Source organism: Anser anser (assembly GCF_964211835.1).
Source record: "Anser anser genome assembly, contig: HAP1_SCAFFOLD_34, whole genome shotgun sequence".
NCBI classification, from domain to species: domain Eukaryota; kingdom Metazoa; phylum Chordata; class Aves; order Anseriformes; family Anatidae; genus Anser; species Anser anser.
In genome coordinates, this window is record NW_028154129.1 from 586,838 (window position 1) to 611,684 (window position 24,847).

Consider the following 24,847-nt stretch of genomic DNA (forward strand, 5'->3'; position numbering starts at 1 on the left):
ACCACTGGGGATGCAGTGAAGTGAGTGCAGAGAGTGCACTGGCACCACTGGGGATGCACTGCAGTGAGTCCAGAGAGTGCACTGGCACCACTGGGGATGCACTGCAGTGAGTCCAGAGAGTGCACTGGCACCACTGGGGATGCAGTGCAGTGAGTCCAGAGAGTGCACTGGCACCACTGGGGATGCAGTGCAGTGAGTCCAGTGAGTGTACTGGCACCACTGGGGATGCACTTCAGTGAGCCCAGAGAGTGCACTGGCACCACTGAGAATGCACTTCAGTGAGTCCAGAGAGTGCACTGGCACCACTGGGGATGCACTGCAGTGAGTCCAGAGAGTGCACTAGCACCACTGGGCATGCAGTGCAGTGAATCCTGTGAGTACACTGGCACCACTGGGGATGCAGTGCAGTGAGTCCAGAGAGTGCACTGGCACCACAGGGGATGTAGTGCATTGAGTCCAGAGAGTGCACTGGCACCACTGGTGATGCAGTCCAGTGAGTCCAGTGAATGCACTGGCACCACTGGGGATGCTGTGCAGTGAGTGCAGAGAGTGCACTGGCACCACCTGTGTTGCAGTACAGTGTGTCCAGTGAGTGCACTGGCACCACTGGGGATGCAGTGCTGTGACTCCGGAGAGCGCACTGGCACCACTGGGGATGCAGTGCAGTCAGTCCAGTGAGTGCACTGGCACCACTGGGGATGCAGTGCAGTGAGTGCAGAGAGTGCAATGGCACCACTGGTGATGCAGTGCAGTGAGTCCAGAGATTGCACTGGCACCACTGGGGATGCAGTGCTGTGACTCCAGAGAGCGCACTGGCACCACTGTGGATGCAGTGCAGTGAGTGCAGAGAGTGCACTGGCACCACTGGGGATGAAGTGCTGTGACTCCGGAGAGCGCACTGGCACCACTGGGGATGCAGTGCAGTCAGTCCAGTGAGTGCACTGGCACCACTGGGGATGCAGTGCAGTGAGTCCAGAGAGTGCACTGGCACCACTGGGGATGCAGTGCAGTGAGTCCAGAGAGTGCACTGGCACCACTGGGGATGCAGTGCTGTGACTCCAGAGAGCGCACTGGCACCACTGTGGATGCAGTGCAGTGAGTGCAGAGAGTGCACTGGCACCACTGGGGATGCACTGCAGTGAGTCCAGAGAGTGCACTGGCACCACTGGGGATGCACTGCAGTGAGTCCAGAGAGTGCACTGGCACCACTGGTGATGCAGTGCAGTGAGTCCAGAGAGTGCACTGGCACCACTGGGGATGCAGTGCAGTGAGTCCAGAGAGTGCACTGGCACCACTGGGGATGCACTGCAGTGAGTCCAGCGAGTGCACTGGCACCACTGGGGATGCAGTGCTGTGACTCCAGAGAGCGCACTGGCACCACTGGGGATGCAGTGCAGTGAGTGCAGAGAGTGCACTGGCACCACTGGGGATGCACTTCAGTGAGTTCAGAGAGTGCACTGGCACCACTGGGGATGGGTTTCAAGCCAACTGCATTAACCGGTCATGCTTCTTTCTTATGAGACGTTAGTAAACCAATTACATAGCCTTGTCAAGACTAAATCACAGGTAAAAATCCTGTACATCTCATGTGGCCAACCACTCCCAACTAGGATTCCAAGAAGCAGGAGGTTCGGTGAAAATAGGGCTAGTGCTATTAGAGGGGTGATTATTAGGGTAAGCCCTAAGCTGTCTTTAATGGAGAAGTATGGGTGGAATGGGATTTTGTCGCAGTCTGATACGATTCCTAGTGGGTTATTTGAGCCTGATTCGTGTAGGAAGGTTAGGTGGACTAGGGTGATTCCTGCAATTAGGAAGGGCAGTAGGAAGTGGATGGCGAAGAATCGGGTTAAGGTTGGATTGTCTACTGAGAATCCTCCTCAGGCTCATTCTACTAGAGTTTGCCCAATGTACGGGATGGCTGAGAATAGGTTGGTGATTACGGTGGCCCCTCAGAATGACATTTGTCCTCATGGTAGGACATACCCTACGAAGGCAGTTGCTATTAGGGTGAGTAGGAGGATTACTCCTGTGTTTCAGGTTTCTTTGTATAGGTAGGAGCCGTAGTAGAGGCCTCGTCTGATGTGTAAGTAGATGCAGATAAAGAAGAGCGAAGCACCGTTGGCGTGGAGGTTGCGGATGAGCCATCCGTACTGGACGTCTCGGCATGTGTGAGCTACTGAGGAGAAGGCGAGTGAAGTGTCTGCGGTGTAGTGTATGGCTAGTAGCAGGCCTGTTAGGATTTGTGTGGCTAAGCAGATGGCTAGAAGGGAGCCGAAGTTTCATCAGGCAGAGATGTTGGAGGGGGCGGGTAGGTCGATTAGGGAGTTGTTGATTATTTTTAGTAGGGGATGGGATTTGCGGATGTTAGGGGCCATTAGTGAGTCTGTGTGTTATTAGGATTATTACCAGGATGGAGAGGGCGAAGGATCCTAGGTAGGCCTTAATTAGCCCTGTGTGTATTGAGGTTGCGGCTTTGCTTGCGGCTACTTGTAGTTCAGCAAGGCCCTCTGGCCCTATTTTTTTGAGTCAGGAGAGGTCGATCAAGTGTAGGGCAATGTTTTGTCCCTTTTCTAGTAGGTTTTTGGAGAAGAATCGGTGTACTAGGGGGTTGAAGTACCCTAATGCAGAGGAGAAGTTTATGAGGGGGTTTGGTTTGGGGTGAGTGAGGGTGTGTGTTATGTTCGATAGTTCTAGGGCTAGGATGATTCCTAGGATTGTTATGAGGATGGCAGCAGTTTTGGTGATAAGGGGTATGGTTATTGGGGGGGTTTTGGTTGGTGTGATGAAAGAGGTAATGATTATTCCTGCTGTAATGCTGCCTAGGGCGAGTCGGGTTAGGGGGGCGGTGATTAGTGGGTTGTTTTCGTTTATTGATACTATTGGGGGGATTCGGGTTTGTCCAGCTTGGACTAGGATGGTTATGCGGATGCTGTAGGTTGCGGTGAATGCTGTGGCTATAAGGGTTAGGAGTAGGGCTCAAGTATTTAGGTATGATGTGTTTAAGCTTTCGATGATGAGGTCTTTTGAGTAGAATCCGGCTAGGAATGGGGTTCCTATCAGCGCCAGGTTTCCGATGGTTAGGCAGGAAGTAGTGACTGGGAGTATTTTCTGTAGGCCTCCTATCTTTTGGATATCTTGTTCTCCGTTTAGGTTGTGGATGATAGACCCTGAGCATAGGAATAGTATGGCTTTAAAGAAGGCATGGGTTGAGATGTGTAGGAAGGCTAGTTGTGGGAGGTTTAGTCCGATAGTGACTATTATTAGTCCTAGTTGGCTGGATGTTGAGAAAGCAATGATTTTTTTGATGTCATTTTGGGTTAGGGCGCATGTGGCAGCGAATAGGGTTGATAGAGCACCTAGGCATAGGCAGGCAGTTAGGGCTGTCTGGTTGGTGGCTAGCAGGGGGTGCATGCGGATGAGCAGGAAGATTCCGGCTACTACTATGGTACTGGAGTGCAGTAGGGCTGATACTGGGGTGGGGCCTTCTATTGCTGCGGGCAGTCATGGGTGGAGTCCAAATTGGGCGGATTTTCCTGCGGCTGCGAGGATTAATCCTATGAGGGGGAGGATTGGGGTTTGGTGGGGGTGTACGGCTTGTTGGATCTCTCAGGTGTTGAATGTTGAAGCTAGTCATGCTATGCTCAGGGTCAGTCCGACGTCTCCGATTCGGTTGTAGATTACGGCTTGTAGGGCGGCGGTGTTGGCATCTGCTCGGCCTTGTCATCAGCCGATGAGAAGGAAGGACATGATTCGTACTCCTTCCCAGCCTACGAATAGGAGGAATATGTTGTTTGCGGTTGTTAGGAGGAGTATGGCGACTAGGAATGTCAGTAGGTAGGTGAAAAATTTTGTTACGTATGGCTCTGAGGCCATGTATCATATGGCGAATTGTAGGATTGATCATGTTACAAATAGGGCGATTGGAAGAAATGTTATTGAGTATTGGTCTATTTTTAGGCTCAGGGGGATTTTAAAGTTTATAATGAATTTTCACTCCCAGTGGCAGGTGACAGATTCTACTCCCGAGTAGATGAATGCGGTTGTAGGGGCTAGGCTAATTAGGAATGTGGTTTTAACAGCGCGGGTGGTGGCTTGTGGGGTGTTTTTAAAGTTTTTAAATAGAAATGGCAGGATGATTGGGGTTAGGAGGATTGTCAGCGTGAGTAGTGTGAGGGAGTTGATTAGTAGTGTGGGGTTCACTACTTTTACTTGGATTTGCACCAAGATGGGTGGTTCCTAAGACCAGTGGATTGCTGTTATCCTTTAAAAGTAAGGGGGCTGAGGTTTTAGGCTCAGATGTAAGAGTTAGCAGCTCTTGTTGGTTAAACCCTCCCCTCGGCAGGTAAGAAGGTTTGAACTTCTATTCTTAGAATCACAGTCTAATGTTTGGTTTAAACTATACTTGCATGAGGGGATTCCGGAGATCAGTTCGGGTTTGAGGATTAGGAGGAATATTGGGATAATGTGGAGTGTTATGAGCAGGTGTTCTCGCGTGGTTGAGTTTTGCATAGATGTGATGTGGGAGGGGATTGAGCCTCGTTGGGTCATTAGTAGTATGAATAAGGTGTAGGAGGCGGTTAGTAGGGTTGCGATTCCTGTTAGGATGATCGTGAAGGCAGATCAGTTGAATAAGGTGATTATAATGGTTAGCTCTGCTATGAGGTTTGTTGTTGGGGGTAAGGCTATGTTTGTTAGATTGGCCAGCAATCATCAGGTAGCTATGAGTGGTAGGAGAGGTTGTAGGCCTCGTGTGAGTAGTAGAATTCGGCTGTGCGTACGTTCATAGTTTGTGTTGGCTAGGCAGAATAGTATGGAGGAAGTTAGTCCATGGGAAATTATTAGGATCATTGCCCCTGAGAATGATCAGTGGGTTTGGATTATTCCTGCGGCGATAACTAGGCCTATGTGGCTAACGGATGAATAAGCGATTAGTGATTTTAGGTCTGTCTGTCGTAGGCAGATTGAGCTAGTCATTAGGGCGCCTCATAGGGCCAGGGTTAGGAAGGGGTAGTGCAGGAGGTTGGACAGTGGGCCCATAAATAGAGTGACTCGTATAATTCCGTATCCTCCTAGCTTTAGTAGTAGGGCGGCGAGGAGTATTGAGCCTGCGATGGGTGCTTCTACGTGGGCTTTTGGCAGTCAGAGGTGTAGGCCGTATAGTGGGGCTTTTACTATGAATGCTATGAGCAGTGCTAGACCTGATAGTATTCCTGTCCATGAGGTGGATAGGGTTGGGTGGGTTAGTTGTAGGGTTGGCAGGTGCAGGGTGCCAATTTTCACGTATAGGTGTATGATTGTGATTAGCAGGGGTAGAGAGCTTACTGGCGTGTAGAATAGCAGGTAGATGCCAGCGCTTAGGCGTTCTGGTTGGTTCCCCCATCGGGTGATTAAGATTAGGGTGGGAATGAGGGTTGCTTCAAATGAGATGTAAAATAGTGCTAGTTCTGTGGTGGAAAAGGCTAGTAGGATGAATGGCTGGACTGCGACTAAGGTTGAGATAAAGATTCGTTTGCGTTGTAGGGGTTCTTGTTGCAGGTGGTTTTGGCTTGCTATGATTATGAGTGGGAGTAGTCAGCAGGATAGTACTAGGAGGGGGGATGAGATTTGGTCAATTCCTGTTCAGTTGGATAAAAATTTGTAGGGGTAGTAGGTTGGGATTAATCACTGTAGGCTTAGGGCAGCGATTAGGAGGCTGTATAAGGTGGTGTTAGTCCATAGAAATTTTGGTGGAGACAGCAGGGCTGTTGGAAGAAGTATGATTGTGGGTAGGATGATTTTTAGCATTGCAGGAGGTTTAGGTTGTGTAGATGGTCGGAGCCATGTGTGCGGGTGGAGGCTACTAGGATGGCCAGGCCTGTGCCCGCCTCACACGCTGAGAAGGTTAGCATGAGAATTGGTACCATGGTGAATGAGGAGACTTGGTTTTCGATGGATCATATTGATAGGCCTACGAATATCGATAATATTATGCTTTCAAGGCATAGTAGGGCGGATACTAGGTGGGTTCGGTGGAAGGCTAGTCCTAGTCCGCTGAAAATGAAGGCTGAGTAGAAGCTTAAATGTAGGGGCGACATAAGAAAGTTACAGGGTTGGCTGTAATCTGCTGGGTCGAAACCAGCTATCTTTTTGGTTAGACTAACTTTCTGTTATTCTGCTCATTCTAGGCCCCCTTGAATTCACTCGTAGGCCAGTCCGAGTGTTAGGAGAAGGAGGATCACTACAGTTCAGGTGAGGGTCATTAGGGGGGATTGGAGTTGGACGGCTCATGGCAGGGGGAGTAGGAGGGCGATTTCTAGGTCGAATAGGACGAACAGGATGGCTACTGAGGAAGAATCGGACTGAGAATGGTAATCGAGCAGATCCAAGTGGGTCGAATCCACATTCGTACGGTGAGAGTTTCTCTGAGTCGGGGTTTATTTGGGCGAGTCAGAAGTTTAATGCGGTTAGGGCGGCGCTTAGGATTGATGATAGGGCGAATATGAACATGAGTGCGTTCATTGCTCTCCTCTGGGTTTATACCAGATTCTAGAGATTGGAAGTCAATTGTAATTAATATACTAGAAGAGCAAGATCCTCATCAGTAGATGGTTATGTAGAGGAATAGTCAGATGACGTCTACGAAGTGTCAGTATCAGGCTGCTGCCTCGAATCCGAAGTGGTGGTCTGATGTAAAGTGGAACTTGATCAGTCGGAAGAGGCAGACGGTCAGGAAGGAGGATCCGATGATTACGTGGAGTCCGTGGAATCCAGTGGCAACGAAGAAGGTAGATCCGTAGACGCTATCGGCGATTGAGAATGGGGCTTCGTGGTATTCTATTGCTTGTAGGGCTGTGAAGTAGAATCCCAGGAGGATCGTTAGGGTTAGGGCGTGGATGGCGTGTTTTCGGTTTCCTTCTGTGATGCTGTGATGGGCTCACGTTACGGTAACGCCTGAGGCTAGTAGGATGGCTGTGTTTAGTAGGGGGACTTCTATCGGGTTGAGTGGTTTAATTCCTGTTGGGGGTCATTGGCCTCCTAGTTCTGGGGTTGGGGCCAGGCTCGAGTGGAAGAACGCTCAGAAGAACCCTAAGAAGAAGAATGCTTCGGATGTGATGAAAAGGATTATGCCGTATCGTAGGCCTTTTTGGACTGTGGGAGTGTGATGGCCTTGGAAGGTGCTTTCTCGTACAATGTCTCGTCATCATTGGAGTATTACTAGGAGTATTGAGATGAGGCCTAGGGTTAGTAGTATGGATGAGTTGTAGTGGAATCACATGATTAATCCTGAGGTTGTGAGTAGGGCGGCGGCTGCCCCGAAGATTGGTCAAGGGCTTGGGTCAACTATGTGGTATGAGTGTGCTTGGTGTGCCATTAGATGTTTTCTTGTAAGTATAGGCTTAGAAGGAGCACGAAGACGTAGGCCTGGATTATGGCTACTGCTACTTCTAGGATGGTTAGGAGTAGTAGGATGATTATTGTTAGGATGGATACTGCAGGAAGGGTGGGTATTAATGCAATGGAGGCTGTAGAGATGAGTTGGATGAGTAAGTGTCCTGCTGTAAGGTTGGCTGTAAGGCGGACTCCGAGGGCTAGGGGGCGGATTAGTAGGCTGGTTGTTTCGATCAGGATTAGTGCGGGGATTAGGGGTGTAGGGGTACCTTCGGGTAATAGGTGGGCTAAAGAGGCTGATGGTTGGTTTCGTAGGCCTGTTAGTAGTGTGGCGAGCCATAGTGGGAAGGCTAGGGCTATGTTCATAGATAGTTGGGTGGTTGGGGTGAATGTATATGGAAGGAGGCCTAGAAGGTTGATTGTAAGAAGTATGATTATTAGGGATGTAAATATTATGGCTCATTTGTGGCCATTTTTGTTGAGTGGGACTATTAATTGTTTTGTGATTAGGTGAAGGAGTCATGTTTGGATAGTAGAAAGGCGGTTGTTGATTCATCGGTTGTTTGGGGACGGGAATAGTAGGGCTGGGAAGAGTAGGGATAGTAGGATTAAGGGGATGCCGAATAGATTGGGGCTGGAAAATTGGTCAAAGAAGCTTAGGTTCATGGTCAGGATCATGGTGTGGGTTTGGTAGTGAGGGAGGTCTTATTTGATGGGGGGTTGGTTGTGGTGAAGGCTAGTAGTTTTGGTTGGATGAGGAGTGCTAGGGTTAATCAGGTTATAATTATGATTGAAAATCATGGTGCGGGGTTAAGCTGTGGCATATCATTAAGGAGGGGGAAGTCCCTCTTTGGCTAGCTTAAAAGGCTAGTGCTGTTGCATAGCTTCTTAATGATTAGGATGATGATAGAAGGGACGATCAGGCCTCGAAATGTGGGAGTGGGGTTGATTCTACTACAATGGGTATGTAGCTGTGATTAGCCCCGCAAATTTCTGAGCATTGTCCGTAAAAAATCCCAGGCCGGGTGGTAATGAATGAAGTTTGGTTTAGTCGGCCTGGGATTGCGTCTGTTTTAACTCCGAGCGTTGGGACTGCTCAGGAGTGGAGTACGTCTCCTGCAGTAATGATCACGCGGATGGGGGATTCTATTGGGATAACTACGCGGTGGTCAACTTCTAGCAGTCGGAAGTGGCCGTTGGGTAAGTCTGGGGTGGGCACTATGTAGGAGTCGAATGATAGGTCTTTGAAGTCTGTGTATTCGTAGCTTCAGTATCATTGGTGGCCGATGGCTTTTAGGGTGAGGTCTGGTTCATCGATTTTGTCCATTATGTAGAGGATTTGTAGGGATGGGAGGGCGAGGAGTACCAGGACGATAGCAGGTAGGATTGTCCAGATCAGCTCTACTTCTTGGGCGTCTACAGCATTGGACGAGAGTTTTTCTGTTAGTATGTGGGCTAAAAGGTAGAGAACTAGGCTGCAGATAGCTAGGGCAACGATTAGGGCGTGGTCGTGGAATTCAACGAGTTCTTCTATGATGGGTGATGAGGCGTCTTGGAATCCTAGTTGGGAGTGGTTGGCCACATGAGATGTACAGGATTTTTACCTGTGATTTAGTCTTGACAAGGCTATGTAATTGGTTTACTAACGTCTCATAAGAAAGAAGCATGAGCGGTTAATGCAGTTGGCTTGAAACCAGCATGTGAGGGTTCGATTCCTTCCTTTCTTGTACTTGGACGAAGGCCGGTTCCTCGAAAGTATGGTATGGGGGAGGGCAGCCGTGGATTCATTCAACGTTTGTGGTAGTTAGTTCTGGTTGTAGGACTTTTCGTTTGGCCGAAAAGGCTTCTCAGATGATGAATATTAGTATGATTACGGCTACTATTGAGATTAGGGAGCCGATGGAGGAAATGGTGTTTCATAGTGTGTAGGCGTCGGGATAGTCCGAGTATCGTCGGGGTATTCCTGCTAGGCCTAGGAAGTGCTGGGGGAAGAACGTTAGGTTTACTCCTGTAAATATTACCCCGAAGTGGGCTTTTGCTCATGTTTGGTGTAGGGTAAACCCAGTGAGTAGTGGGAATCAGTGAGTAAATCCTGCTAGAATGGCAAAGACGGCGCCTATGGATAGGACGTAGTGGAAGTGGGCAACTACGTAGTACGTGTCGTGCAGGGCGATGTCTAGGGAAGAGTTTGCAAGAACGATTCCTGTTAATCCTCCGATGGTAAATAGGAAGATAAATCCTAGAGCTCATAGTATTGGGGGGGTCTCATTTGATTGTTCCTCCGTGCAGGGTGGCTAGTCAGCTAAATACTTTGATTCCGGTAGGGATGGCAATGATTATAGTGGCTGATGTAAAGTAGGCTCGGGTATCAACGTCTATTCCTACTGTAAACATGTGGTGAGCTCAGACGATGAATCCTAGGAAGCCGATGGATAGTATGGCTCAGACTATTCCCATGTAGCCGAAGGGCTCCTTTTTGCCTGAGTAGTACGTGACTACGTGTGAGATGATTCCGAACCCCGGTAGGATCAGAATATAGACTTCTGGGTGTCCGAAGAATCAGAATAGGTGTTGGTACAGGATTGGGTCTCCTCCTCCAGCGGGGTCGAAGAATGTGGTGTTTAGGTTTCGATCAGTTAGTAATATTGTAATACCGGCGGCGAGTACGGGGAGTGATAGAAGGAGTAGGATGGCGGTAATTAGTACGGATCAGACAAATAGTGTCCACTTCCACTACGTCCTATCCATAGGCGCCGTCTTTGCCATTCTAGCAGGATTTACTCACTGATTCCCACTACTCACTGGGTTTACCCTACACCAAACATGAGCAAAAGCCCACTTCGGGGTAATATTTACAGGAGTAAACCTAACGTTCTTCCCCCAGCACTTCCTAGGCCTAGCAGGAATACCCCGACGATACTCGGACTATCCCGACGCCTACACACTATGAAACACCATTTCCTCCTAGTCCTAGGACTTAGAGAAACTCCAGTACTAAAAATAGTAAACACAAGCAATAATTTCATATACTTCACTCTCACTCACCACTCAACTATCAGCTAACCACACCCCCGTCCACATAGCTTAACACAAAGCATGGCACTGAAGTTGCCAAGATGGCATAAAACATGCCTGCGGACAAAAGACTTAGTCCTAACCTTACGGTTGGTTTTTGCTAAATATATACATGCAAGTATCCGCGCCCCAGTGTAAACGCCCTCGACCACCTACCCCCATACAGGCCTTGAGGAGCGGGTATCAGGCACACCCAAGTAGTAGCCCAAGACGCCTCGCTAAGCCACGCCCCCACGGGTATTCAGCAGTAATTAACATTAAGCAATGAGTGCAAACTTGACTTAGTTATAGCAACAGCCTAACTTCAAGGGTTGGTAAATCTTGTGCCAGCCACCGCGGTCATACAAGAAACCCAAATCAACCGTCCTATTGACACGGCGTAAAGAGTGGTAAAATGCCTATCCTAGCTAACTAAGATCAAAATGCAACTGAGCTGTCATAAGCCCAAGATGCACCTAAACACACCATTAAGATGATCTTAGGAACTAACGACTGATTTAAACCCACGAAAGCCAGGGCCCAAACTGGGATTAGATACCCCACTATGCCTGGCCCTAAATCTTGATACTTACTTTACCGAAGTATCCGCCAGAGAACTACGAGCACAAATGCTTAAAACTCTAAGGACTTGGCGGTGCCCCAAACCCACCTAGAGGAGCCTGTTCTACAATCGATAATCCCCGATTAACCCAACCACCCCTTGCCAACACAGCCTACATACCGCCGTTGCCAGCCCACCTCGAATGAGAGCACAACAGTGGACACAATAGCACCCCGCTAATAAGACAGGTCAAGGTATAGCCTATGGAGTGGAAGAAATGGGCTACATTCCCTATTCATAGGGCACACGGAAAGAAGCGTGAAACCACTTCTGGAAGGCGGATTTAGCAGTAAAGTGGGACAATAGAGCCTACTTTAAGCCGGCCCTGGGGCACGTACATACCGCCCGTCACCCTCCTCAAAAGCCACATCCCACATAACTAATACCATAAATACGCTGAAGATGAGGTAAGTCGTAACAAGGTAAGTGTACCGGAAGGTGTACTTAGAATATCAAGACGTAGCTATAACACCAAAGCACTCAGCTTACACCTGAAAGATATCTACTAGACCGGATCGTCTTGAAGCCCCCCCTCTAGCTCAACCACACAAATAGTACACCAAAACTAAAGAATTTACTAAACTAATTAAACTAAAGCATTTTACAGTCTTAGTATAGGCGATAGAAAAGACACTTAGACGCGATAGAGACCCCAGTACCGTAAGGGAAAGATGAAATAGCAGTGAAACAATCAAAGCGACAGACAGCAAAGATCAACCCTTGTACCTTTTGCATCATGGTTTAGCGAGAACAACCAAGCAAAGTGAACTAAAGTTTGCCCCCCCGAAACCCAAGCGAGCTACTTTCAAGCAGTTAAAGAGAGCGAACCCGTCTCTGTTGCAAAAGAGTGGGATGACTTGTCAGTAGAGGTGAAAAGCCAACCGAGCTGGGTGATAGCTGGTTACCTGTGAAACGAATCTAAGTTCCCCCTTAATCCTCCCTACCGGACATCCTGAACCCTAATGAGATGATTAAGAGCTATTTAATGGAGGGACAGCTCCATTAAAAAAGGACACAACCTCGACTAGCGGATAATTCTTACTACTGATCCTACCGTGGGCCCTAAAGCAGCCATCAAAAAAGAGTGCGTCAAAGCTCCACCACCTAAAAATACCAAAATAAGATGATTCCCTTATCACAAACAGGTCAACCTATGAATATAGGAGAATTAATGCTAAAATAAGTAACTCAGGGCCACACCCCTCTAACGGCGCAAGCTTACATAGAAACATTATTAACAGACCTAGACAGATACAAAAACCCCTACAAGACCACGTATTAACTAACCCTGTTAACCCGACTCAGGAGCGCCTATAAGAGCGATTAAAATCTGTGAAAGGAACTCGGCAAATTAATAAGGCCCGACTGTTTACCAAAAACATAGCCTTCAGCAAATTAAACAAGTATTGAAGGTGATGCCTGCCCGGTGACTTAGGTTTAACGGCCGCGGTATCCTAACCGTGCAAAGGTAGCGCAATCAATTGTCCCATAAATCGAGACTTGTATGAATGGCTAAACGAGGTCTTAACTGTCTCTCACAGATAATCAGTGAAATTGATCTCCCCGTGCAAAAGCGGGGATGTGAACATAAGACGAGAAGACCCTGTGGAACTTAAAAATCAACGACCACCGCGAATCCTCAATCAACCCCACTGGGGCCACTACCATCGCAGAGCCTGGTCGATATTTTTCGGTTGGGGCGACCTTGGAGGAGAACAAATCCTCCAAAAACAAGACCATACCTCTTTACCTAGAGCTACCCCTCAAAGTGCTAACAGTGACCAGACCCAATATAATTGATTAATGGACCAAGCTACCCCAGGGATAACAGCGCAATCCCCCTCAAGAGCCCATATCGACAGGGGGGTTTACGACCTCGATGTTGGATCAGGACATCCTAATGGTGCAGCCGCTATTAAGGGTTCGTTTGTTCAACGATTAACAGTCCTACGTGATCTGAGTTCAGACCGGAGCAATCCAGGTCGGTTTCTATCTATGACACACTCTCCCCAGTACGAAAGGACCGGGAAAGTGGGGCCAATACCACAAGCACGCCCCCCCCCTCTAAGCAGTGAAACCAACTAAACCGTGAAGAGGGCCTTCCCCCACCACTTTCAATCCTAGAAAAGGACCAGCTAGAGTGGCAGAGCCCGGCAAGTGCAGAAGGCTTAAGCCCTTTCCCCAGAGGTTCAAATCCTCTCCCTAGCTTCACCCATGATTCAAATAACAACACTAAGCTGCCTCGTTATATCCCTCCTATACATCATCCCAATCCTGATTGCCGTAGCCTTCCTAACCCTAGTAGAATGGAAAATCCTAAGCTACATACAATCCCGCAAAGGCCCTAACGTTGTCGGGCCTTTTGGCCTACTTCAACCATTTGCGGATGGACTGAAACTATTTACCAAAGAGCCCATCCGACCCTCTACCTCTTCCCCACTTCTATTCATTCTGATACCAATACTAGCCCTTGTCCTAGCCCTCACCACTTGAGCACCACTACCACTCCCATTTCCCCTAGCAGATCTAAACCTCGGAGTTCTCTTCCTAATAGCCATGTCAAGCCTAGCCGTCTACTCAGTCCTATGATCAGGCTGAGCCTCGAACTCAAAATACGCACTAATCGGAGCCCTACGGGCAGTAGCACAGACCATTTCATACGAAGTGACACTGGCCATAATCCTGCTATCAATAATCATACTAAGCGGAAGCTACACACTCAGCTCCTTTGCCGTCGCACAGGAGCCTGTATACTTCATTTTCTCCTCATGACCCCTAGCAATAATATGATACGTATCCACCCTAGCAGAGACAAACCGAGCTCCTTTTGACCTCACAGAGGGTGAATCTGAGCTAGTCTCAGGGTTTAACGTTGAATACGCCGCAGGACCCTTCGCCTTATTCTTCCTAGCTGAATATGCGAACATTATGCTAATAAATACACTTACAGCCATCATATTCCTAAACCCAAGCGCCCTAGGGCCACCCACAGAACTATTCCCCGTCATCCTAGCCACAAAAGTCCTCCTACTATCTTCTGGTTTCTTATGGGTCCGAGCTTCATACCCACGATTCCGATATGACCAACTAATGCACCTACTATGAAAAAACTTCCTACCCCTCACACTAGCTCTGTGCCTCTGACACATCAGCATACCTATCTGCTATGCAGGCCTACCTCCTTACATAAGGAAATGTGCCTGAACTACAAAGGGTCACTATGATAAAGTGAACATAGAGGTATAACAGCCCTCTCATTTCCTGTTGACCTTAGAAAAGTAGGAATTGAACCCACACAAGAGAAATCAAAATTCTCCATACTTCCCTTATATTATTTTCTAGTAGAGTCAGCTAATCAAGCTATCGGGCCCATACCCCGAAAATGATGGTTTAACCCCCTCCTCTACTAATGAACCCTTACGCGACCCCAATCATAACCTTCAGCCTCATCTTGGGCACCACAATCACAATTTCCAGCAACCACTGAGTTCTGGCCTGGACAGGACTGGAGATCAACACACTAGCCATCATTCCCCTAATTGCCAAATCCCACCACCCACGAGCAGTAGAAGCCGCAACGAAATACTTCCTAACCCAAGCAGCTGCTTCCGCCCTGGTCCTATTCTCTAGCATAACCAATGCCTGAGTCACTGGCCAATGAGACATCACACAAATAAACCACCCAACCTCCTGTCTACTACTGACAGCAGCAATCGCTATTAAACTGGGCCTAGTGCCATTTCACTTCTGATTCCCAGAAGTACTACAAGGATCGCCACTAATAACAGCCCTGCTACTCTCGACCCTCATAAAATTCCCCCCACTAACCCTGCTCCTACTAACATCCAAATCCCTCGACCCAGCTCTACTCACCGCCATGGCCCTAGCCTCAACAGCACTAGGAGGCTGAATAGGACTGAACCAAACACAAACACGCAAAATCCTAGCCTTCTCGTCCATCTCCCACTTAGGCTGAATCGCCATCATCCTAGTTTACAGCCCCAAATTGGCCTTACTTACCTTCTACCTATACACAATCATAACATCAGCCGTATTCCTAGCCCTTAACAAAATCAAAGCCCTTAACCTATCCATGATCACAACCTCATGAACAAAAACCCCAGTGCTAAACGCCACCCTAATACTAGTACTTTTATCCCTAGCAGGCCTCCCCCCATTAACAGGCTTTATACCAAAGTGACTTATCATCCAAGAACTAACTAAACAGGAAATAACACCAGCAGCCATGGCAATTGCCATGCTATCACTGCTCAGCCTCTTCTTCTACCTACGCCTCGCATACCACTCAACAATTACCCTTCCCCCCAACTCCTCTAACCACATAAAACAATGATACACTAGCAAAGCCCCAAGCACACCTACTGCGGTCCTTGCCTCACTATCAATCCTCTTACTTCCCCTGTCCCCAATAATACATGCCATTGTCTAGAAACTTAGGATAACACCCCAAACCGAAGGCCTTCAAAGCCTTAAATAAGAGTTAAACCCTCTTAGTTTCTGCACATTAAGACTTACAGAATATTAACCTGTATCTTCTGAATGCAAGTCAGACGCTTTAATTAAGCTAAAGCCTCCCTAGACAGATGGGCTTCGATCCCACAAAACTCTAGTTAACAGCTAAATGCCTAAACCAATTGGCTTCTGCCTACAAAGACCCTGACGCACCCTAGTGCGCATCGATGAGCTTGCAACTCAACATGAATTTCACTACAGAGCCGATAAGAAGAGGAATTAAACCTCTGTAAAAAGGACTACAGCCTAACGCTTCAACACTCAGCCATCTTACCCGTCACCTTCATCAACCGATGACTATTTTCCACTAACCATAAGGATATTGGCACCCTGTACCTCATCTTCGGGGCATGAGCAGGAATAGTCGGCACCGCACTCAGCCTATTAATCCGCGCAGAACTAGGACAACCAGGAACTCTCCTAGGCGACGACCAAATTTACAATGTAATCGTTACCGCTCACGCCTTTGTAATAAGCTTCTTTATAGTCATACCCATCATGATCGGAGGATTCGGCAACTGATTAGTCCCCCTCATAATCGGTGCCCCCGACATAGCATTCCCGCGAATAAACAACATAAGCTTTTGACTCCTCCCCCCATCATTCCTCCTCCTACTAGCCTCATCCACTGTAGAAGCTGGCGCCGGCACAGGCTGAACTGTCTACCCTCCCCTAGCAGGTAACCTTGCCCACGCCGGAGCTTCAGTAGACCTGGCTATCTTCTCACTCCACTTAGCCGGTATCTCCTCCATCCTTGGGGCCATCAACTTTATCACCACAGCCATCAACATAAAACCCCCCGCACTCTCACAATACCAAACCCCACTATTTGTCTGATCCGTACTAATTACCGCCATCCTACTCCTTCTATCACTCCCCGTACTCGCCGCCGGTATTACAATATTACTAACTGATCGAAACCTAAACACCACATTCTTCGACCCCGCTGGAGGAGGAGACCCAATCCTGTACCAACACCTATTCTGATTCTTCGGACACCCAGAAGTCTATATTCTGATCCTACCGGGGTTTGGAATCATCTCACACGTAGTCACGTACTACTCAGGCAAAAAGGAGCCCTTCGGCTACATGGGAATAGTCTGAGCCATACTATCCATCGGCTTCCTAGGATTCATCGTCTGAGCTCACCACATGTTTACAGTAGGAATAGACGTTGATACCCGAGCCTACTTTACATCAGCCACTATAATCATTGCCATCCCTACCGGAATCAAAGTATTTAGCTGACTAGCCACCCTGCACGGAGGAACAATCAAATGAGACCCCCCCAATACTATGAGCTCTAGGATTTATCTTCCTATTTACCATCGGAGGATTAACAGGAATCGTTCTTGCAAACTCTTCCCTAGACATCGCCCTGCACGACACGTACTACGTAGTTGCCCACTTCCACTACGTCCTATCCATAGGCGCCGTCTTTGCCATTCTAGCAGGATTTACTCACTGATTCCCACTACTCACTGGGTTTACCCTACACCAAACATGAGCAAAAGCCCACTTCGGGGTAATATTTACAGGAGTAAACCTAACGTTCTTCCCCCAGCACTTCCTAGGCCTAGCAGGAATACCCCGACGATACTCGGACTATCCCGACGCCTACACACTATGAAACACCATTTCCTCCATCGGCTCCCTAATCTCAATAGTAGCCGTAATCATACTAATATTCATCATCTGAGAAGCCTTTTCGGCCAAACGAAAAGTCCTACAACCAGAACTAACTACCACAAACGTTGAATGAATCCACGGCTGCCCTCCCCCATACCATACTTTCGAGGAACCGGCCTTCGTCCAAGTACAAGAAAGGAAGGAATCGAACCCTCACATGCTGGTTTCAAGCCAACTGCATTAACCGCTCATGCTTCTTTCTTATGAGACGTTAGTAAACCAATTACATAGCCTTGTCAAGACTAAATCACAGGTAAAAATCCTGTACATCTCATGTGGCCAACCACTCCCAACTAGGATTCCAAGACGCCTCATCACCCATCATAGAAGAACTCGTTGAATTCCACGACCACGCCCTAATCGTTGCCCTAGCTATCTGCAGCCTAGTTCTCTACCTTTTAGCCCACATACTAACAGAAAAACTCTCGTCCAATGCTGTAGACGCCCAAGAAGTAGAGCTGATCTGGACAATCCTACCTGCTATCGTCCTGGTACTCCTCGCCCTCCCATCCCTACAAATCCTCTACATAATGGACAAAATCGACGAACCAGACCTCACCCTAAAAGCCATCGGCCACCAATGATACTGAAGCTACGAATACACAGACTTCAAAGACCTATCATTCGACTCCTACATAGTGCCCACCCCAGACTTACCCAACGGCCACTTCCGACTGCTAGAAGTTGACCACCGCGTAGTTATCCCAATAGAATCCCCCATCCGCGTGATCATTACTGCAGGAGACGTACTCCACTCCTGAGCAGTCCCAACGCTCGGAGTTAAAACAGACGCAATCCCAGGCCGACTAAACCAAACTTCATTCATTACCACCCGGCCTGGGATTTTTTACGGACAATGCTCAGAAATTTGCGGGGCTAATCACAGCTACATACCCATTGTAGTAGAATCAACCCCACTCCCACATTTCGAGGCCTGATCGTCCCTTCTATCATCATCCTAATCATTAAGAAGCTATGCAACAGCACTAGCCTTTTAAGCTAGCCAAAGAGGGACTTCCCCCTCCTTAATGATATGCCACAGCTTAACCCCGCACCATGATTTTCAATCATAATTATAACCTGATTAACCCTAGCACTCCTCATCCAACCAAAACTACTAGCCTTCACCACAACCAACCCCCCATCAAATAAGACCTCCCTCACTACCAAACCCACACCATGATCCTGACCATGAACCTAAGCTTCTTTGACCAATTTTCCAGCCCCAATCTATTCGGCATCCCCTTAATCCTACTATCCCTACTCTTCCCAGCCCTACTATTCCCGTCCCCAAACAACCGATGAATCAACAACCGCCTTTCTACTATCCAAACATGACTCCTTCACCTAATCACAAAACAACTAATAGTCCCACTCAACAAAAATGGCCACAAATGAGCCATAATATTTACATCCCTAATAATCATACTTCTTACAATCAACCTTCTAGGCCTCCTTCCATATACATTCACCCCAACCACCCAACTATCTATGAACATAGCCCTAGCCTTCCCACTATGGCTCGCCACACTACTAACAGGCCTACGAAACCAACCATCAGCCTCTTTAGCCCACCTATTACCCGAAGGTACCCCTACACCCCTAATCCCCGCACTAATCCTGATCGAAACAACCAGCCTACTAATCCGCCCCCTAGCCCTCGGAGTCCGCCTTACAGCCAACCTTACAGCAGGACACTTACTCATCCAACTCATCTCTACAGCCTCCATTGCATTAATACCCACCCTTCCTGCAGTATCCATCCTAACAATAATCATCCTACTACTCCTAACCATCCTAGAAGTAGCAGTAGCCATAATCCAGGCCTACGTCTTCGTGCTCCTTCTAAGCCTATACTTACAAGAAAACATCTAATGGCACACCAAGCACACTCATACCACATAGTTGACCCAAGCCCTTGACCAATCTTCGGGGCAGCCGCCGCCCTACTCACAACCTCAGGATTAATCATGTGATTCCACTACAACTCATCCATACTACTAACCCTAGGCCTCATCTCAATACTCCTAGTAATACTCCAATGATGACGAGACATTGTACGAGAAAGCACCTTCCAAGGCCATCACACTCCCACAGTCCAAAAAGGCCTACGATACGGCATAATCCTTTTCATCACATCCGAAGCATTCTTCTTCTTAGGGTTCTTCTGAGCGTTCTTCCACTCGAGCCTGGCCCCAACCCCAGAACTAGGAGGCCAATGACCCCCAACAGGAATTAAACCACTCAACCCGATAGAAGTCCCCCTACTAAACACAGCCATCCTACTAGCCTCAGGCGTTACCGTAACGTGAGCCCATCACAGCATCACAGAAGGAAACCGAAAACACGCCATCCACGCCCTAACCCTAACGATCCTCCTGGGATTCTACTTCACAGCCCTACAAGCAATAGAATACCACGAAGCCCCATTCTCAATCGCCGATAGCGTCTACGGATCTACCTTCTTCGTTGCCACTGGATTCCACGGACTCCACGTAATCATCGGATCCTCCTTCCTGACCGTCTGCCTCTTCCGACTGATCAAGTTCCACTTTACATCAGACCACCACTTCGGATTCGAGGCAGCAGCCTGATACTGACACTTCGTAGACGTCATCTGACTATTCCTCTACATAACCATCTACTGATGAGGATCTTGCTCTTCTAGTATATTAATTACAATTGACTTCCAATCTCTAGAATCTGGTATAAACCCAGAGGAGAGCAATGAACGCACTCATGTTCATATTCGCCCTATCATCAATCCTAAGCGCCGCCCTAACCGCATTAAACTTCTGACTCGCCCAAATAAACCCCGACTCAGAGAAACTCTCACCGTACGAATGTGGATTCGACCCACTTGGATCTGCTCGATTACCATTCTCAGTCCGATTCTTCCTCAGTAGCCATCCTGTTCGTCCTATTCGACCTAGAAATCGCCCTCCTACTCCCCCTGCCATGAGCCGTCCAACTCCAATCCCCCCTAATGACCCTCACCTGAACTGTAGTGATCCTCCTTCTCCTAACACTCGGACTGGCCTACGAGTGAATTCAAGGGGGCCTAGAATGAGCAGAATAACAGAAAGTTAGTCTAACCAAAAAGATAGCTGGTTTCGACCCAGCAGATTACAGCCAACCCTGTAACTTTCTTATGTCGCCCCTACATTTAAGCTTCTACTCAGCCTTCATTTTCAGCGGACTAGGACTAGCCTTCCACCGAACCCACCTAGTATCCGCCCTACTATGCCTTGAAAGCATAATATTATCGATATTCGTAGGCCTATCAATATGATCCATCGAAAACCAAGTCTCCTCATTCACCATGGTACCAATTCTCATGCTAACCTTCTCAGCGTGTGAGGCGGGCACAGGCCTGGCCATCCTAGTAGCCTCCACCCGCACACATGGCTCCGACCATCTACACAACCTAAACCTCCTGCAATGCTAAAAATCATCCTACCCACAATCATACTTCTTCCAACAGCCCTGCTGTCTCCACCAAAATTTCTATGGACTAACACCACCTTATACAGCCTCCTAATCGCTGCCCTAAGCCTACAGTGATTAATCCCAACCTACTACCCCTACAAATTTTTATCCAACTGAACAGGAATTGACCAAATCTCATCCCCCCTCCTAGTACTATCCTGCTGACTACTCCCACTCATAATCATAGCAAGCCAAAACCACCTGCAACAAGAACCCCTACAACGCAAACGAATCTTTATCTCAACCTTAGTCGCAGTCCAGCCATTCATCCTACTAGCCTTTTCCACCACAGAACTAGCACTATTTTACATCTCATTTGAAGCAACCCTCATTCCCACCCTAATCTTAATCACCCGATGGGGGAACCAACCAGAACGCCTAAGCGCTGGCATCTACCTGCTATTCTACACGCCAGTAAGCTCTCTACCCCTGCTAATCACAATCATACACCTATACGTGAAAATTGGCACCCTGCACCTGCCAACCCTACAACTAACCCACCCAACCCTATCCACCTCATGGACAGGAATACTATCAGGTCTAGCACTGCTCATAGCATTCATAGTAAAAGCCCCACTATACGGCCTACACCTCTGACTGCCAAAAGCCCACGTAGAAGCACCCATCGCAGGCTCAATACTCCTCGCCGCCCTACTACTAAAGCTAGGAGGATACGGAATTATACGAGTCACTCTATTTATGGGCCCACTGTCCAACCTCCTGCACTACCCCTTCCTAACCCTGGCCCTATGAGGCGCCCTAATGACTAGCTCAATCTGCCTACGACAGACAGACCTAAAATCACTAATCGCTTATTCATCCGTTAGCCACATAGGCCTAGTTATCGCCGCAGGAATAATCCAAACCCACTGATCATTCTCAGGGGCAATGATCCTAATAATTTCCCATGGACTAACTTCCTCCATACTATTCTGCCTAGCCAACACAAACTATGAACGTACGCACAGCCGAATTCTACTACTCACACGAGGCCTACAACCTCTCCTACCACTCATAGCTACCTGATGATTGCTGGCCAATCTAACAAACATAGCCTTACCCCCAACAACAAACCTCATAGCAGAGCTAACCATTATAATCACCTTATTCAACTGATCTGCCTTCACGATCATCCTAACAGGAATCGCAACCCTACTAACCGCCTCCTACACCTTATTCATACTACTAATGACCCAACGAGGCTCAATCCCCTCCCACATCACATCTATGCAAAACTCAACCACGCGAGAACACCTGCTCATAACACTCCACATTATCCCAATATTCCTCCTAATCCTCAAACCCGAACTGATCTCCGGAATCCCCTCATGCAAGTATAGTTTAAACCAAACATTAGACTGTGATTCTAAGAATAGAAGTTCAAACCTTCTTACCTGCCGAGGGGAGGGTTTAACCAACAAGAGCTGCTAACTCTTACATCTGAGCCTAAAACCTCAGCCCCCTTACTTTTAAAGGATAACAGCAATCCACTGGTCTTAGGAACCACCCATCTTGGTGCAAATCCAAGTAAAAGTAGTGAACCCCACACTACTAATCAACTCCCTCACACTACTCACGCTGACAATCCTCCTAACCCCAATCATCCTGCCATTTCTATTTAAAAACTTTAAAAACACCCCACAAGCCACCACCCGCGCTGTTAAAACCGCATTCCTAATTAGCCTAGCCCCTACAACCGCATTCATCTACTCGGGAGTAGAATCTGTCACCTGCCACTGGGAGTGAAAATTCATTATAAACTTTAAAATCCCCCTGAGCCTAAAAATAGACCAATACTCAATAACATTTCTTCCAATCGCCCTATTTGTAACATGATCAATCCTACAATTCGCCATATGATACATGGCCTCAGAGCCATACGTAACAAAATTTTTCACCTACCTACTGACATTCCTAGTCGCCATACTCCTCCTAACAACCGCAAACAACATATTCCTCCTATTCGTAGGCTGGGAAGGAGTACGAATCATGTCCTTCCTTCTCATCGGCTGATGACAAGGCCGAGCAGATGCCAACACCGCCGCCCTACAAGCCGTAATCTACAACCGAATCGGAGACGTCGGACTGACCCTGAGCATAGCATGACTAGCTTCAACATTCAACACCTGAGAGATCCAACAAGCCGTACACCCCCACCAAACCCCAATCCTCCCCCTCATAGGATTAATCCTCGCAGCCGCAGGAAAATCCGCCCAATTTGGACTCCACCCATGACTGCCCGCAGCAATAGAAGGCCCCACCCCAGTATCAGCCCTACTGCACTCCAGTACCATAGTAGTAGCCGGAATCTTCCTGCTCATCCGCATGCACCCCCTGCTAGCCACCAACCAGACAGCCCTAACTGCCTGCCTATGCCTAGGTGCTCTATCAACCCTATTCGCTGCCACATGCGCCCTAACCCAAAATGACATCAAAAAAATCATTGCTTTCTCAACATCCAGCCAACTAGGACTAATAATAGTCACTATCGGACTAAACCTCCCACAACTAGCCTTCCTACACATCTCAACCCATGCCTTCTTTAAAGCCATACTATTCCTATGCTCAGGGTCTATCATCCACAACCTAAACGGAGAACAAGATATCCGAAAGATAGGAGGCCTACAGAAAATACTCCCAGTCACTACTTCCTGCCTAACCATCGGAAACCTGGCGCTGATAGGAACCCCATTCCTAGCCGGATTCTACTCAAAAGACCTCATCATCGAAAGCTTAAACACATCATACCTAAATACTTGAGCCCTACTCCTAACCCTTATAGCCACAGCATTCACCGCAACCTACAGCATCCGCATAACCATCCTAGTCCAAGCTGGACAAACCCGAATCCCCCCAATAGTATCAATAAACGAAAACAACCCACTAATCACCGCCCCCCTAACCCGACTCGCCCTAGGCAGCATTACAGCAGGAATAATCATTACCTCTTTCATCACACCAACCAAAACCCCCCCAATAACCATACCCCTTATCACCAAAACCGCTGCCATCCTCATAACAATCCTAGGAATCATCCTAGCCCTAGAACTATCGAACATAACACACACCCTCACTCACCCCAAACCAAACCCCCTCATAAACTTCTCCTCTGCATTAGGGTACTTCAACCCCCTAGTACACCGATTCTTCTCCAAAAACCTACTAGAAAAGGGACAAAACATTGCCCTACACTTGATCGACCTCTCCTGACTCAAAAAAATAGGGCCAGAGGGCCTTGCTGAACTACAAGTAGCCGCAAGCAAAGCCGCAACCTCAATACACACAGGGCTAATTAAGGCCTACCTAGGATCCTTCGCCCTCTCCATCCTGGTAATAATCCTAATAACACACAGACTCACTAATGGCCCCTAACATCCGCAAATCCCATCCCCTACTAAAAATAATCAACAACTCCCTAATCGACCTACCCGCCCCCTCCAACATCTCTGCCTGATGAAACTTCGGCTCCCTTCTAGCCATCTGCTTAGCCACACAAATCCTAACAGGCCTGCTACTAGCCATACACTACACCGCAGACACTTCACTCGCCTTCTCCTCAGTAGCTCACACATGCCGAGACGTCCAGTACGGATGGCTCATCCGCAACCTCCACGCCAACGGTGCTTCGCTCTTCTTTATCTGCATCTACTTACACATCGGACGAGGCCTCTACTACGGCTCCTACCTATACAAAGAAACCTGAAACACAGGAGTAATCCTCCTACTCACCCTAATAGCAACTGCCTTCGTAGGGTATGTCCTACCATGAGGACAAATGTCATTCTGAGGGGCCACCGTAATCACCAACCTATTCTCAGCCATCCCGTACATTGGGCAAACTCTAGTAGAATGAGCCTGAGGAGGATTCTCAGTAGACAATCCAACCTTAACCCGATTCTTCGCCATCCACTTCCTACTGCCCTTCCTAATTGCAGGAATCACCCTAGTCCACCTAACCTTCCTACACGAATCAGGCTCAAATAACCCACTAGGAATCGTATCAGACTGCGACAAAATCCCATTCCACCCATACTTCTCCATTAAAGACAGCTTAGGGCTTACCCTAATAATCACCCCTCTAATAGCACTAGC

The 24,847-nt window shown here is 48.0% G+C and overlaps 1 long non-coding RNA gene across 1 annotated transcript; it reads right to left on the reverse strand.

Annotated features, from left to right (window-relative positions):
• Positions 1-2,374: 2,374 nt before the first annotated feature.
• Positions 2,375-24,117, reverse strand: LOC310890707. The gene is made up of 2 exons (XR_014577277.1): positions 23,990-24,117; positions 2,375-2,476 (listed from the first exon to the last, which is right to left on the reverse strand). It is a non-coding gene; the product is annotated as an uncharacterized lncRNA (long non-coding RNA).
• Positions 24,118-24,847: the final 730 nt, after the last annotated feature.